The 13,837-nt window shown below is 31.8% G+C and overlaps 1 protein-coding gene across 3 annotated transcripts in view; it reads right to left on the bottom strand.

Moving 5' to 3' along the window:
• pros (homeobox protein prospero) overlaps positions 1-13,615 on the bottom strand; it is a 281,310-nt gene extending 267,695 nt beyond the window's left edge. For all 3 annotated transcript variants that reach the window (XM_035364780.2, XM_035364779.2, XM_035364784.2), the window contains exon 1: positions 13,330-13,615. The gene's annotated coding sequence lies outside the window, so the exon portion shown is untranslated. The remainder of the gene's footprint in view (positions 1-13,329) is intronic.
• Between the last annotated feature and the right edge of the window lie 222 nt (positions 13,616-13,837).

The following is a 13,837-nucleotide window of genomic DNA, read 5'->3' as shown; positions in this document are numbered from 1 at the left end:
AAATATACATACATTTACGCAGATCTTTCATTATTTAATTTCTTCAAATATAATGCAGGACTCTAACATTTGGTGGCAACAGTTTGAAAAGTGAAACGGACATTTATAGTGATTCAACGCAAAACCGCAAAACGAAAACGATAGTCCTTCGGGGACAAAGCCCCTTTGGACTAATAGTTAGTTATAGACATTTGTAACCTAGTAAAAAAATGGCAGAAGAATAATCTATGGAAATTTTTAGAATAAAACTTGACAAACTGTCTTTTACGGAAAAGCATCAATAGGGAAAATTCACAAATACAACTTAGAAGCAAAAGTTTAACAAAGGAAACGTCTACAAGTGAATAAAATACGAACGAGAAAACCAATGGTCAGAATATACTAAGAAAAAGGTAAGGTTAAATATTACAAATACAGGAATAATAGCTTCGTGATCATTAAATTAAAAAATTTCGTAACCTGTACAAAAGGCCAAGAAAGTCGAAGACTGATTTCCCTGCAGTGAATAGTACACACTACAATTATTATGTACCACAGTATTTCTTTTACAAACAATCAAAATCTAAGCGATCAGCAAAATTTTCCATCATTTTGGTTGGTCATGACATGTAAAACAAAAACTAAGCACTTAAATAATAAAATGCCTAAAACTTACCTTTAACCCTAATAATAATCTAAGTAAGCAAATAATTTACACTCCTCAACACTGAAATTGAAACATCAAGTAGGAAAGATAGTAAAAATTTTAAATTCACATGATTGCATATATGTTAATCATATGTAAACGATCAAATATTGGGTATAAAATATTCAAATAACATCGATTTATTCAGTAGAATATGACAGCCATATGTTGTCTTAGGAAACCTTGCCATTGCTATCGAAGAAGTTCATTAATAATTGTCTAAGGAATGTTTTACTATGTTGCAAGGATTTGGTCACATAAAGCATTACGACTGGCAGCTGGTTTTCTTTTCAAAATAACTGCCCAATAATACCCCAGTGCGCTCCGCTCCAAGGACATCAAGTACTGAGATGCAGCTGGCCACACTGTAGCATGTTAGATTCATGCAGACTATTGACAGTAGCAAGATCAACATACGCCTAATGTTGTAGCATTGGAAAATGGCTCCTGAGACATTCTGTCTAAATGTCTGCACATTTGATTCCACGGCCAAAACAATATGACCTTAAACTGTCAGTGTACTTGAAAGGAGACTAAAGAGATCGTCTACTATACCGTACTACACTATTTTAACAGAAGCAAAGCTTGTATGACTGTCTCTCGTGATGCCGACGACGCTGGCCATGCGATCTCTAGACCAACCTTCAGCTGTCACTGCTCCTGAGACAAAGCCAGACACATCGCTTAAGAAGGAAGTACGTAGCCTTGCAATAATACGCATTGAAATGTGCCATGATATGCATAGCGTGTTTTGTTATAATCGTTTAAACATCCAAACAAACCTTCATCTCTTATGTGCAGTTTCTTTTGTGAAATGATACTATATCGTATCTTCTCACCTGCGTTGCTGATTCTCGAAATATTTGAAAAAAAAAATTAAACATAAACATAAGATCATCCACATAAATGATACAATTTACTACAACAAAAAATGGATCATGTCAGGAAAAAGAATCGTACTTCAGAGAAATGATCATAATTTTATGAAAGTATTTAACAGATAAATTAAAATTATTATCAGTTTGATTTAGTTATTTAACGTTCCTTTTTTATTCTGCTGCCACAATTCCTTTTAAGTTTACAATAAAACTCAAAATTCAATACAGTTATTCTTCTATTACAATTGTTAAAAATCTCTTTTAATTTAACCGTTCATGATCGGATTTGAATACAACGATTATTTGGCACTATTATTAAAACTGTGATACTCTCTGGTATCGATTACATTGGCAACCATCATTTTAAGTTCCTTAATCTCTGTTGAAATAATGGCTTACAAAATCGATGTCAGCAGTAATTTTATTTTGGTACGTTTTCTCATACCGAAATCAGCATTGAGAAATATCGTTTGTTTTAATCTGGAGATAGTTTGCCCTTAAAAAACCGCTATCAGTTCTTCGAAAGCAGTCATTCCAGAACAATAAATCAAGGAAAAGCATACGACGCGGAAAACTCAAAATCAACACGAACTTGAGAAGCGACAGAAATATATGCAAAAGAAGGTGAGGTAGAGGTTTTAATGTATGCACGGCACGGCAATGAGGGTTCTGAAATGAGTTGCCTTATGCAGAAGACGGATTGCTTAATCGACAAAGTACTCCGATTCCGTCAGTCTTTATGAAGATGCTTTTTATTAATTATGCAAGATACTGGTACAAGGGGCAAAAGGCGAGGCGAATGCTCTCAATGGATAAGTCATCGCACCGGAAGCGGTGTTAAGAAACGATTACGAAGAAATTGTATACTTATCCCACCAACCAAACACCAAAAACGCTAGAACTGCTTCTAAGTTTCTTTATTTGTTACTTTTATTATAAAAACATTTTTCTTGTATTTGATTCTGAGAATTGTTCTAACAGTATCTTGCTGAGGAATTCTTGTTTACAATAATAGCAGCCATTAAAAATGATTCATCATTTTATTCATTGAAAAGAGTCACAGAATGACACGATTTACTTGAAGAAATATTATATTAAAAATGGAACAATTCTTTTCATCGTACCAGTATATTCAAGAGATGACGACATTCATTAAATCAACCTCTAAGGCATTAAAAGATTAAGGTTTTTTTAGATAACGCTTTGACCAACCTTCCTTCATTTTAGAAGGACTCATAAATATGTCGATACTAAACTGTTGTTGCTGTTGTTATCTTGTCCATAAATGTCATGGAAAAATGGTTGCCAGAGTCTCAAGGAGGTTAGACTTCTATTTCAACCCCAATTTTGGGCGAGAGCACCCCGTGGGGTGGTCCGAGGATTTCCCATCCCTCTTCCCTACCACCAAACCACACGAGAAGACTTTCCGCTCACCGTATATTTAGAGCGCCCCATGCCGCAAAGACACTATACATTTACAAACATCCATGCCGTCTCCGGAATTCGAAACCGGGTCCTTCGGTACCGCAGCTGGCTCCACTAACCACTATACTGTGTGGAAATACCGGTACTAATCTAATAGCTTTATTAACTTTTAATGGAATATTGTAGATTTTCATTACGCTGAAACGTACAAAGTTGAAAGTTCAAAAATAATTCTGCATAGGCAGGTCATTAACATAGCCATTTTTACAAACTGTGAATAACTTCGTTTATGTGAATTACTGTGAATAACTGCGAGAAACAGGTTAACGTGTGGGTTACATACGCATATTTTGCTTAACAAATATATTGCTAAGAAATATGGCACCTCAAAAAGTGTTTCATACAGTGCATTCGCAAATATCAAAGCACAACTTCCGATCTTATGTATTAATATAATATCTTATATAATTATACTTCTTAACGATGCGAAATTTTCGTCTTGATAGTGGGTGTCAAAGATCTTGTGTTAAATATGCTTAGTTTTTCTAGGCATCAGACAAATAGCTAGCACTAAAACTGTGCTAATGTGCATTTTTATTTTGATATGCTCGTTCCTGTGCATTATAAAATAATAGAATAGAATATCTATGTTTTAACTATAAAGTCATTATCGGCTTAGCAAATCGTTGAAGACTTTATGACGAAAAGGCGCAGTGTCAGAAATACGCTATAAAGCAACAAAAATGTTTTTATAACATATTTCTGATAACATGAGAAGTATAATATATGAGCTTATAATAAATTAAAGGAATACCTCTCACACGTCCTTGTGGTGTGATGGTAACCACAAGGTAACCACATTCTGCTACCAAGCAGACAATCTCTGGTTCGATTCTTGTCAAATGCGCGAATTTACTTTCCAAGATTTTTGCAAATAAAAAATCAAATGAATTTACCGTATTTGTGTATAAATAAACAACACGATCTTCAGCTTTTGCGATAAAAGAACTACCAATAGATATCGCAATTGTAGTTTTAATAGTTTTTGAGTAACAGGTTTTTGAACCCGGAAATTCGTTTAGATGGCACTATATTTCGGCTACCGTAAAATCATCTTATCCGATACTGATAAAATAATATTCGTAAATTCTCAAATGTTAAGATATAAATTAGCGTGAAGTTTTAAATTAGGTATATATAAAAGACAATAGTATAGATTGAAGAAAACAACAAACAAAAAAAAAAAAAAAAAAAAAAGAAGAAGAAGAAGTCAAATGACCCTTTTTAAACCATACTGCTGCTGAAAGAGGTATTACAGAAAGCAAATATAATTGCAGCTTAACGCAAGAAGAAAGAGCAAAACAGTTACGCAAGAAGCAAAATTCGCATTGAAAAGACGTAAAATTTCTCACGCAAATGCAATTTCTAATCGTTATTACGGTACACATACGTTTAAAACGACTTTCTTTTCCTAGCAACCGTTACACTTAACAATTTTACCGATAAAAAGGGGCCCGAAAGACTTTTTGTGGGAAACAAAAAAATTTTCAACTTATCTTCTGATAAATAGTTATCTTCAGTCTTCATGGCGTCTTCCGATTGTCTTAAGAATTATCGAATGTTTAAAGACAACCTAGTTTCGGCGCATGGAAATCAAAGGCCAAGTGTTTTATTTCCTATTATGTACGATAGAAAGAAATAACATTTAAGATAAGTTTCAAATGAAAACAATAAGTATATTTGCTTCGAAACAGAGAGGAATGTCAAGTCTACGGGGGCGGTACTAATGCACTTTTATTCAAAGAATGATAAAAAATTCGAATAATGTTAAATTGAAACTTAACAAAATGACATTAACAATTTATTTTCAAATCCGACTTTGGGCGAAACGAAATAATTAAGCTAACTCGAAATCTTCTACAATTTTTAATTGCTCAACAGGGATTTTTTTATATCTTTGTTTTATTTAATCATAACAATTCCGTTTTTGTTTTCCATTTAAATATTTTTAATATAAATTATTTTAAGTTTTCTTTGATTCATTACACTTTAATATTTGGCTACAGAAAAAGGATTTAATTCCCACAAATATATTACATATTTTTAGAAACTTAAACTCATAAATTTTATTTAAAACTGAGAATTTTAGGGGAAAAAGTATCTGCTAAGTGTATAAGTATTATATACATATACTAGCATATAAATGCTAGTATATGTATGTTCAGGTAAAGGCGCTATGTGTTGTAAGCTCTACTATTGAGGATCTCCTAGATATTTAAACAATGACTGCCCGAGTACCTTTCTAAAATTTAAAGAATAATTTCCGATTTTCACACTGCTCTGGCGCGAAAAGTATTAAAGCTCCCGGTATTTAAAGTGTTACCCAGAATTAAAGTAATTATAAATTATCTAAACAGTTTAGAAACTTTAAGAGAAATTTCGACTTTATTCATCATTCAGATGAGTAATTATTTATTTATTCACTGTGTCCTGAAATTCAGAATCTAAATAATAATAAGTTATCTAAAAATTTTGCACAGTCTGAATGCGAGAAGGATAATTAACGTTTTATGCTCAGAGATTCAAAAAAAAAAAGTAGACAGATTGGACTCCAAATAACAGCAAGTATTCCAAAAAGGTTTATACGCCTGAAACAAAAAAAAATCTTAATAGAGATTAAAATTTGCAAAAAATTTGTTAGCTGAGTTATTACAACGTGTTTTGTAACTGAAAACTTTTATTAGTAACGAGATATTTCTGAAGAGTTTGTTTCAGAAGACATTCCGAAACTAAACAAATAGCGAGAGATTTACATGAGAATCGTAACCAATGATCAATACATTTGGAAATTGACAAGAACGGAATTACGTACACTATTTTTGAAATTTCTTTTCTTTAACTGTTTCTATGTGGTTTCTAAGAGTCATCTGTACAAAATTAAAGGTACAATACTGAGTTTCAATAAGTTTTATATGTATATAAGCAAAGACAATCAACTGAAAAAATTGGCCAGCTGTTAATGCAAGCAGTTAATAGAAAGATCAAACAAAATCATAAGAAATGTAAATATTTTTTTCCTCTCTCTCTCTCTCTGATGGATTTATATGCACTGCAAGGAAAATAAAATACTGCATTCTAGGCCTGTAGAAATATTCTGTTCCACATAAGAAAAAAAAAAGACGATAAGGGTCATTAATTTTTTTCGCGGCTAAACAATAAAATAAAACAAATGCTCTTGTAGTCTATTAATAAAGATGTATAACTACACTATCGAAAAATTTACGTTTGGGTATTAATATATTTTAAGTTCTATCAGTTCACAATACTTAATATTATTAATATAAATATATATTTTAAAATAAACATATAAAGCACATATCATTTGGGAATGATGAAATTTTGAATGTTAACTAATAATACAGAACTCTTGAACTGTTACGTTAAAATAAAAGTAAGGATTTTTATTTAATAAACAGTTTTGAGGTAACTGCATGAACTTTTAGAAAGATAGGAGTACCATAAATATCTGAATTCTTTGATTTTAAAATCCTTTAGCATTTTGTGTTAAAACTTTGCACCTTTTTTCAATTATTATATTACTGCTCATTAGAAATGCCATTATTATATTCTTAAATACGGTTGAGTTGACAAACAGTTTTGAGGTAGACTTCAAAATTGCACCCCCTTATATTTATCAATTTCACATTAATTACTTAATTTATTATATTTTAATTTGACGTCCTCCCTCTCTTTTTTACTTTTAACTTATTACCTGAGTGCCTTACTCGCTCGACCTTCCAAGAAGCTGTAACACACCTTTTCCAAAAAATATATGCAAATTCGTCAATAATTAAGTAAAAATCTAGATTTACGTCATATTATCCAAAACAGCTATCAAACGATGCTCTTCTTTAAACCAATACTATACCTTGGTGCTAAATTCTTGAAAAACTGCATAAATTACACAGAAAGTGAATTTGAACTACTAACTTAAAATCAATTCTTCCTTTCTTTCAATTTTAAACTATATGAAGAAAAATTATCCAATAAAATTAATAACTTACTCTCAATTTAAACAAACCAGAAACACAGTTAAAGTAAATCTGGTTTGTTTAAAATTAAAGAGTAATGGTTAAATTGCTGAATTTTATACCTTTCTAAATGCGATAATTCTGTACTTCCTAAATCATTTATAAAGATGGATGCATGCGGCTTTCATGTAATTAAAGGAGGGTTCGAATCTAGGCGAACGGGCTGGCTGCATTGGTGTTTTCGTGGTTTTCCCCACGTATAACGTGCATACGAGCCAATTCCCTTAAAAAGGTATCCACGAAGGCATCCCTCCCCTTTGGCAGATAACCCTAATATGCTTTGTCATAATAAACTAAACCAAACATTCAATTAAAGGTAAAGCTAATCCAATTTCTTGTGAGCATATGAATTAAAGCACATAATTACAATTTCTACATGTAAAGTAACTTTATATTACTACATTAAGACAGCAGTAATTAATACGTGCTATGATAACTTCATGACATCTAAAAGTTTCTTTTCTGCAGTCTGCGACAAGGTTAAAAACGACTTTCTCTCTTTTGTTTTTAAAACTGATTGTGGGTTTGGGGGAGGAAATTAATTGCAGACCTCTTGATGTATGCATGCTTTTTTTATTTTTTTAGTTTCTTTTCACAGACGAATATACAAATAGTGCATGCATCGAATTCAGACAACTCACAAAGTAAAAGTTAACTTTAGTGAGGTGCATCATTGAGCGCCCATGGTATTCCGATGAACCTGTATAATGTTTTAAGGAACAGATATACGGAAAAACGTTATTCTAAGTAGCAATTTGAAATTTTACGCAGGTAATCCTATGTCTCGTTTCGATGTAATTTTAACTGCAAATTTGTTTACACTAATACTTTATGAAAATATATGATTAATACGTCGTTGTTGTTGTGACTTATCTCACAACATATTAGCCGGTTTGTCTGACAGTAACATCAGAACAAGCCCAAGAAATTCATCGTAGCAAGGAGTGCAAGATTTCGCCTGTCGTTGGCAAAAGCTTTGAACATCATACAGGTGACGGTAAGACTCAATTCCGCCCCCAATTTTGATTGAAAGCATCCCGGAGGGGTGAATGGGCCCGAAGGTCTTCCATCCCCTTTCCCTACCTTCAACCTCTCCAGAGGATTTTCGGTTCGCCACATATTTAGAGTGCCCTCTTTGCTGCATGCTGTAAATTACACAGACATTATACATTTACAAACATCCATGGCTTTCCGGGATTCGAACCCGGGCCCTTCGGTGCGGCAACCACTATCCCGGTTGGGCGGCATATCATTAATGTTATATATATTATGCTCAGCACAAATAATGTATCAGATTCTTCATTTCATATATAACACGTGTTTGCAATTCCAGGACGTATTCTTTATTGCTGGTTGGTAAAAAGCATTATGAAAATCACGGCATCAATGTAAATCTTAAACTGGCCTTATGTGTAAGATGGTCTTCATTGTAGACAGACATTGCTCCGCAAGATTTTAGTTTTGCTAAGACTACTAACGTTAGAACTATAATAATTTAAAACTCTGTAAAATGTATACAAGTAAGAAGATAAAATTGTTTTTTGTGAGAATTAATTCCTAGAAATTCGCATAAATTAGCATGCAAATTTATAAAACTACATCAGAAACACTTAGTAGAATTATTCGTAGCGGTTTATAAGTCATCAAATTTTACCAATATACGCTAAAAGAAAGAGCATTTTGAAGTTCAAAAGATGGCTTAATGGAATAAAGACTCAATCTCAACTTGGGGCAAAATTTATAACTCAAAAATGCAAATTCGGTAATATGTGCTCCGATGAAGATTCCACCTTAAAGAAACGCATTTCCTTATATCTTGAGCTTCAAAAGTCATTTTCAATGTTTAATAGCTAGTTGCTTTTTTTAAAAAAAATTAAGTCATGTGCCCATGAAAGCGCAGGTAATCCTATGCGTATGACGTAAAAACTAGTATTCGGGTAAAATGTATCAGAAGATACAAAATCATAGAACATGCAGTTTTGGAAATTAACAAATAAGAAAATTCTAACGTTTATAATAATATGGAATAATTATGTAATTTCATCTGAAAACTTCAAAACGGGATAAAGTTAAAATTGTAATTTATTTTCAGTTTATTACTGTTCAGGTAATAAACTGAAATTAATAAATTTTTTAACTATAAGAAGTATTAATTATTATAACTATTATTATTTTAACTATTAATCACGAAATATAACGCTTTTATGGCTAAGAAATAAGGTTCTTGCATCAAACGATTCCGAAACAACAAGTCATTATAAATTACGAGAAATTAGTATTACTATTTCAATATAACAGGCAACTTCTAAATGACTGGACGATTTTAATACCTGAATAGTATCAAAAGATTTCAGTTATTAAATACTAATTTATTTTTTACATGCAAAACACAAGCACTTTTTATCATACCATATTAAAGCATAACTGAAAGAAAAGGGTTAAAAATATTTAAAAGTATCGTTAATACCTTACTTATTATAGATACAAAAATTCGGCAAAAGAACTTTTAACAAAGGAAAATTTAACTTTTTTGGTTGCTTGACTTCTAATTTAATAAATTACAACCTGCTATCTATTACCGCCTGTAACAGATAGCAAACTAGTAATATTAATTACGGATCCAGCATGGATGTTTTTCGTCAAGAATTTGGGAAATGTAAGTAGTACGTTTACGTTGTATATTTGTGTTTAGCAAATTACGAGATTGTTTACAACTTTGTCTCATAAAGAATAGCGCAGAATAAGAATTGCCTGAGATAGATCCTACAACCGGTCATGGAGGGGGGGGGGAGGGCTACAGGGCTGAATCATTTCAACTAATCCCACGGAAGTTTGACGACAGTATTGATTATTATTAACTCATTTTACATTTTTTAAAATGATGCTCCTTTGCGAAAATAAATCAAAAGAGAATTTTTAACTGATTTTAAGTAGTCATTATTTGCTATTTGGATTCAAAGATGAATAGCGAGAAGTTTATGGGAAAAAAGCCTTTCTTCGGGGGGGGGACTTTTCTCCCCTCAAATGCAACTATCGTTAAGCAGGTATTGCGAAGAAATATGTAAGCATAACGCAAGAATTAAAGACTATGTTAAAACAGCTGACTGCATTTAAGTCGTCTTTATAGATGGATAGTGTGCAGATGTGCGTTATGGGAAAGCGCTTTGATATTTGTACATACAATTAATCTAAAACTAAATAAAAAGAGAAATTAAATCCTCACATTTAATCGAAGAACGCTAATAAACATAACATTAAGCACATTAATACTTAAAGTATTTATAAAAAGAAGAAAATGCCTCACACTTGGAGTTTTCCAGAAAGAAGAACAATTTCAGCATTTTTACTTAGGGCTGAGTCATTTGAGCGACTGTTCTACTAATTTCAAACGCATATTTTAATTTCCAACTTATGATAACTTATTACAGTATGTTATCTTCTCCTAAACCTTGTTTTTCTCAGAACTAAAAAGCAGTTCAATGTTACATTAACAAGTTATTAGACAAAAAGGGCAGTAGCCTGAATGAGATAAGTCTGGAAAGTCGTAGAAGGCGAATCTCCTTTTAAATTGTTGCCGCCAAATAATATCGCCCTGTATTATCTTTAAAGAAATTAAATAAGTAACTGCATGTATGTATGTGTGTTCTTCGCAATGTGCAAAAAACGACGGTACCAACAGTATTAAATTTTGAATAACGTTGTCATCCACCTGAACATACGCATCTGGAAGCTCTAATTTTGAATTTCAAATTTTGTAAAACTCTAGTGAATTTCTGATTAACAAACTCAACTATTTCAAAAGCGAGCAATGGCAACACTATACGGAAAGGAAAAAAAAAAAAAAAAAAAAAAGTCCCCGGTGCGCGAAACTATCGGAAAATTCTGAAGATATGTCGTTTTTAAATATTTTGTGATTTTGCAGTTGAATTTAAATTTAAGTGACAGAAGTTCGAACAACGTGATATCTAATAAATAAAGTTAACGTATGTCATCATTTAACACTGCATTGGGAAATATAAACGGATGCCGCTTTTAAATTTTTTGTAATTTTGCTGTTGAATTGCATATGGTAAAGAAAAGGGTGCTTAATAATAAAGCTAGCAAGTGAGTGAAACAACAGACTGGTAGACTGCGAGCTCAACGAAAGAGTAAAAAACTTTTTAACAAAATCTTTTCGGGTGATCGCTAAAATCTGAACTCTCAGATTTTTTTTTTTTTTTTTTTTTTTTTTTTCGTTTTTTATTTTTCAAGTTATTGTAAATAATAAGAGGAGCTAATGCAATAACACCAAAAAATATTACTTTCTCGGCAACTGGCATGATTACTGAATATCTATCAGCATTCGGCGAGATTACATTTGGTAGCGATTGAAATATCAGCTTAACGTATACTCAAGAACATGCCAGTTTTATCAAATGCAGATAATTTACAGTAAAGACAGTGATTTACATAAAATCAGTTTCATGTAAACGACTGATACCGATGAGAAGCTCCCGTTACTTTAAACTCGACAAACTGATAAAAGTTATGATGCGTTGACTTAAGTAAGTTCTGCTGTGAATAAATAGACTTTTGCGTCACAAATAACATAAAACAGATCTAATTTAGTGAGTGAAAAGAAAAAAATGAAACTTAAATGCCGTAAAAATTTGAAAGCCAGAAATGCCAAAGTTTTGCTTAATATGTGATTATGTTGTTGGAATGTAATGAAAATTAAATTCATAAGATCTTCTAAAAATAGAATCAGGTAATACATTTTTGTTAAATCTATGAATTTAGAATAGCATAATTAGTGTGCCCATGTCACGAAAAGCATATTTTGCAATTACAATTCGCCCTTCTTTAACATTTTAATACTTAAAACAGGTTTTCCGAACCGAGTTCATATTCAATATATAAATTTTAAATTCCTATTAATAATAGCTCACAAAATAGTTCAAATCGAAAAAAAAAAAAAAAAAAAAAAAAAAAAACTTAATCTAGTTGAAATGTTTTCCTTTATAATAATAATAATAATTTCGTCAAAAGGACTAAAATATATAAAATAAATTAAATATATGACCTAATATTTACATTGTATTAAAAATAAATCAATACGATGAAAAAAATTACATAAATGAATAAATTAGCAAACAATAAAGCAATCCTTGACGTGCGTATGAAATTTAGGCAGCAACAGGATATCTTATTTCTTTACTCTGAATTAGTAATCAAGAATTATTAAAATCCTTTTCAATGCTTATTATCTGAAACTAATACTATTAGACAGCATATAATAGATCCATTCCACCTATATTAAATAAACAGAAATTGGAAGTGAGAGTACTTCTCTAAAACGTATACATGAAATATTACTGAAGGACAGATTAAAAGAATTTCAGAAAGTGTCAAAGATATAGGAAAGAAACCTACGCCGTCTAAATTTCTTGAAATGAGGAATGAATCAGGATAAATTCATCGAGCAAAAGTTTTATTATTAGCAAGTCAGAAACCATGTTTGATATAAAAATAACTAAAAGAAATATAAAACGATAGATTAAGCGAAATATGTAATCGTAATATCTCCAATCTTTGTTGATAATATGTATTACAGCAAGATTCCCAAGACTAACAGAAACCATAACTCATCAGAAATTCGGTAAAGCCAAATATTTGGGTAAACAAAACAATTATTTTTGGATTTAAAAGGCAGGGAAGAACAACAAGATTATTTTTCATTTGCGCGAAAACAAATTACAAAACATATTTCGAAATGACCAAAATTCAAGACATTTTTTATTGGCGTGAAATAATTAAATATAAAATTAACAATCTACTACGTATTATCAAATTTTTGTATTGACAGATTGTGACAAATTTATGATTTTCATAAAAAAACATTCAAATCAAAAGAAAAAGTATGAAATGTAAATATATTAGCAAACGGTTTAAAGTTTTGCCGAGAAAAAAGAATAAAAGATATACACAATTGAGATTTAGATATCTGGAGTTCGAAAAATAGATATTTTACGGTATTACAGGAGAAACTCTTCATTAGTTCTAATCTACCTCTCATAAAATTCAATAAAAATTTATTTTTAATTTTAAAAAATAAAAAGCATTAACTACAAAAACAAATAAAAACAACAGAGAACGATAAATTATTTTGAAGCATATAAGATATTCCTTTTAAATATCCTTCTCATATTTTTTAAGAAAACCTCGGAAAATGTTCTCTGTGTTGCGAATTTAATCAAGCAGAAATCCTTACCTTTAATGGAGCAATGATCCACAAATCTGATCGGACAATGTCCAGTTCTTCATAATCAATCGTTATCGATTAATCGGAACCTGGTCTTGAGCCAGACGGATCTCCATGATAGCACGTGGGCGATTACGATTAAAAAATACACAACAAAACTGCAACAGAAAGGGTCATCCAAAACTTTGGGTCAAACAGTAAACTGGACGCTCTGAGCGATGCACACCTCCTCTGAATTTCTATGTCGCTAAAAGTCTTCCGCTCATCTCACGTGCTTCATCGAGACTGGAGTAGGCACGCGCCACAGCAGACGACAGGACAACAGAAGGCTCGCGCGTTCTATGCGCGTGCGTCGGTTTCCTCCTCTCTTCCTAACCTCCCCCCTGAAACTCCCTCCATCCCTTTTTCTTCTCTCCTTGACACTTCTCTTGAGCGAGCATGCGTGTAAGAAACTACGAGCGGTAGATTCGAATTTTGACCCAAATAGAAGAGCCGGGCGTTCTTTTTTCCCTTCTTC

This window comes from Stegodyphus dumicola, chromosome 12 (genome assembly GCF_044657685.1).
Source record: "Stegodyphus dumicola isolate Sdum_Otavi_A_Nest chromosome 12, ASM4465768v1".
Taxonomy (NCBI): domain Eukaryota; kingdom Metazoa; phylum Arthropoda; class Arachnida; order Araneae; family Eresidae; genus Stegodyphus; species Stegodyphus dumicola.
The sequence above is the reverse complement of the archived record's forward strand: the minus strand, read 5'-3'. Positions and strand labels throughout refer to the sequence as shown.